Consider the following 4,817-nt stretch of genomic DNA (forward strand, 5'->3'; position numbering starts at 1 on the left):
GACCAGCCATACATAGTGCAGTGTATGTAATACATCAGACATATACAAGGCCAGTGATCACAGTAACCTGTAATATGCGGCAGTAGGACCAGCCATACATAGTGCAGTGTATGTAATACATCAGACATATACAGGGCCAGTGATCACAGTAACCTGTAATATGCGGCAGGAGGACCAGCCATACATAGTGCAGTGTATGTAATACATCAGACATATACAGGGCCAGTGATCACAGTAACCTGTTATATGCGGCAGTAGCACCAGCCATACATAGTGTAGAGTATGTAATACATCAGACATATACAGGGCCAGTGATCACAGTAACACGTTACATGCGGCAGTAGGACCAGCCATACATAGTGCAGTGTATGTAATACATCAGACATATACAGGGCCAGTGATCACAGTAACCTGTTATATGTGGCAGTAGGACCAGCCATACATAGTGCAGTGTATGTAATACATCAGTCATATACAGGACCAGTGATCACAGTAACCTGTTATATGAGGCAGTAGGACCAGCCATACATAGTGCAGTGTATGTAATACATCAGATATATACAGGACCAGTGATCACAGTAACCCGTTATATGCGGCAGTAGCACCAGCCATACATAGTGCAGTGTATGTAATACATCAGACATATACAGGACCAGTGATCACAGTAACCCGTTATATGCGGCAGTAGGACCAGCCATACATAGTGCAATGTATGTAATACATCAGACATATACAGGACCAGAGATCCCAGTGATCACAGTATCCTGTTATATGCGGCAGTAGGACCAGCCATACATAGTGCAGTGTATGTAATACATCAGACATATACAGGACCAGTGATCACAGTATCCTGTTATATGCGGCAGTAGGACCAGCCATACATAGTGCAGTGTATGTAATACATCAGACATATACAGGACCAGTGATCACAGTAACATGTTATATGTGGCAGTAGGACCAGCCATACATAGTGCAGTGTATGTAATACATCAGACATATACAGGACCAGTGATCACAGTAACCCGTTATATGCGGCAGTAGCACCAGCCATACATAGTGCAGTGTATGTAATATATCAGACATATACAGGACCAGTGATTACAGTAACCCGTTATATGCGGCAGTAGGACCAGCCATACATAGTGCAGTGTATGTAATACATCAGACATATACAAGACCAGTGATCAGAGTGACCTATTATATTAGGCAGTAGGACCAGCCATACATAGTGCAGTGTATGTAATACATCAGACATATACAGGGTCAGTGATCACAGTAATCTGTTATATGAGGCAGTAGGGCCAGCCATACATAGCGCAGTGTATGTAATACATCAGACATATACAGGACCAGTGATCACAGTAACATGTTATATGAGGCAGTAGGTCCAGCCATACATAGTGCAGTGTATGTAATACATCAGACATACACAGGACCAGCCATACATAGTGCAGTGTATGTAATACATCAAACATATACAGGACCAGCCATACATAGTGCAGTATATGTAATACATCAGACATATACAGGGCCAGTGATCACAGTAACCTGTTATATGCGGCAGTAGGACCAGCCATACGTAGTGCAGTGTATGTAATACATCAGACATATATAGAGGGCCAGTGATCACAGTAACACGTTATATGAGGCAGTAGGACCAGCCATACATAGTGCAGTGTATGTAATACATCAGACATATACAGGACCAGTGATCACAGTAACCTGTTATATGCGGCAGTAGGACCAGCCATACATAGTGCAGTGTATGTAATACATCAGACATATACAGGGCCAGTGATCACAGTAACACGTTATATGAGGCAGTAGGACCAGCTATACATAGTGCAGTGTATGTAAAACATCAGACATATACAGGGCCAGTGATCACAGTAACACGTTATATGAGGCAGTAGGACCAGCCATACATAGTTCAGTGTATGTAATACATCAGACATATACAGGTCCAGTGATCACAGTAACATGTTATATGAGGCAGTAGGACCAGCCACACATAGTGCAGTGTATGTAATACATCAGACATATACAGGGCCAGTGATCACAGTAACACGTTATATGAGGCAGTAGGACCAGACATACGTAGTGCAGTGTATGTAATACATCAGACATACATAGGACCAGCCATACATAGTGCAGTGTATGTAATACATCAGACATATACAGGACCAGCCATACATAGTGCAGTGTATGTAATACATCAGACATATACAGGGCCAGTGATCACAGTAACCTGTTATATGCGGCAGTAGGACCAGCCATACGTAGTGCAGTGTATGTAATACATCAGACATATACAGGGCCAGTGATCACAGTAACACGTTATATGAGGCAGTAGGACCAGCCATACATAGTGCAGTGTATGTAATACATCAGACATATACAGGACCAGTGATCACAGTAACCTGTTATATGCGGCAGTAGGACCAGCCATACATAGTGCAGTGTATGTAATACATCACACATATACAGGACCAGTGATCACAGTAACCTGTTATATGCGGCAGTAGGACCAGCCATACATAGTGCAGTGTATGTAATACATCAGACATATACAGGGCCAGTGATCACAGTAACCTGTAATATGCGGCAGTAGGACCAGCCATACATAGTGCAGTGTATGTAATACATCAGACATATACAGGGCCAGTGATCACAGTAAACTGTTATATGTGGGAGGAGGACCAGCCATACATAGTGCAGTGTATGTAATACATCAGACATATACAGGGCCAGTGATCACAGTAACCTGTAATATGCGGCAGTAGGACCAGCCATACATAGTGCAGTGTATGTAATACATCAGACATATACAGGACCAGTGATCAGAGTAACCTGTTATATGTGGCAGGAGGACCAGCCATACATAGTGTAGTGTATGTAATACATCAGACATATACAGGGCCAGTGATCACAGTAACCTGTTATATGCGGCAGTAGCACCAGCCAAACATAGTGTAGAGTATGTAATACATCAGACATATACAGGGCCAGTGATCACAGTAATACGTTATATGTGGCAGTAGGACCAGCCATACATAGTGCAGTGTATGTAATACATCAGACATATACAGGACCAGTGATCACAGTAACCCGTTATATGTGGCAGTAGGACCAGCCATACATAGTGCAGTGTATGTAATACATCAGACATATACAGGGCCAGTGATCACAGTAACCTGTTATATGTGGCAGTAGGACCAGCCATACATAGTGCAGTGTATGTAATACATCAGACATATACAGGGCCAGTGATCACAGTAACCTGTTATATGCGGCAGTAGGACCAGCCATACATAGTACAGTGTATGTAATACATCAGACATATACAGGACCAGTGATCACAGTAACGTTTTATATGAGGCAGTAGGACCAACAATACATAGTGCAGTGTATGTAATACATCAGATATATACAGGACCAGTGATCACAGTAACCTGTTATATGAGGCAGTAGGACCAGCCATACATAGTGCAGTGTATGTAATACATCAGATATATACAGGACCAGTGATCAAAGTAACCCGTTATATGCGGCAGTAGCACCAGCCATACATAGTGCAGTGTATGTAATACATCAGACATATACAGGACCAGTGATCACAGTAACCCGTTATATGCGGCAGTAGGACCAGCCATACATAGTGCAGTGTATGTAATACATCAGACATATACAGGACCAGAGATCCCAGTGATCACAGTATCCTGTTATATGCGGCAGTAGGACCAGCCATACATAGTGCAGTGTATGTAATACATCAGACATATACAGGACCAGTGATCACAGTAACATGTTATATGTGGCAGTAGGACCAGCCATACATAGTGCAGTGTATGTAATACATCAGACATATACAGGACCAGTGATCACAGTAAACCGTTATATGCGGCAGTAGCACCAGCCATACATAGTGCAGTGTATGTAATACATCAGACATATACAGGACCAGTGATCACAGTAACCCGTTATATGCGGCAGTAGGACCAGCCATACATAGTGCAGTGTATGTAATACATCAGACATATACAAGACCAGTGATCAGAGTGACCTGTTATATGAGGCAGTAGGACCAGCCATACATAGTGCAGTGTATGTAATACATCAGACATATACAGGGCCAGTGATCACAGTAACCTGTTATATGCGGCAGTAGCACCAGCCATACATAGTGTAGAGTATGTAATACATCAGACATATACAGGGCCAGTGATCACAGTAACACGTTACATGCGGCAGTAGGACCAGCCATACATAGTGCAGTGTATGTAATACATCAGACATATACAGGGCCAGTGATCACAGTAACCTGTTATATGTGGCAGTAGGACCAGCCATACATAGTGCAGTGTATGTAATACATCAGTCATATACAGGACCAGTGATCACAGTAACCTGTTATATGAGGCAGTAGGACCAGCCATACATAGTGCAGTGTATGTAATACATCAGATATATACAGGACCAGTGATCACAGTAACCCGTTATATGCGGCAGTAGCACCAGCCATACATAGTGCAGTGTATGTAATACATCAGACATATACAGGACCAGTGATCACAGTAACCCGTTATATGCGGCAGTAGGACCAGCCATACATAGTGCAATGTATGTAATACATCAGACATATACAGGACCAGAGATCCCAGTGATCACAGTATCCTGTTATATGCGGCAGTAGGACCAGCCATACATAGTGCAGTGTATGTAATACATCAGACATATACAGGACCAGTGATCACAGTATCCTGTTATATGCGGCAGTAGGACCAGCCATACATAGTGCAGTGTATGTAATACATCAG

Source organism: Taudactylus pleione, unplaced genomic scaffold (genome assembly GCF_031769625.1).
Source record: "Taudactylus pleione unplaced genomic scaffold, aTauple2 ptg000390l, whole genome shotgun sequence".
Lineage (NCBI taxonomy): Eukaryota > Metazoa > Chordata > Amphibia > Anura > Myobatrachidae > Taudactylus > Taudactylus pleione.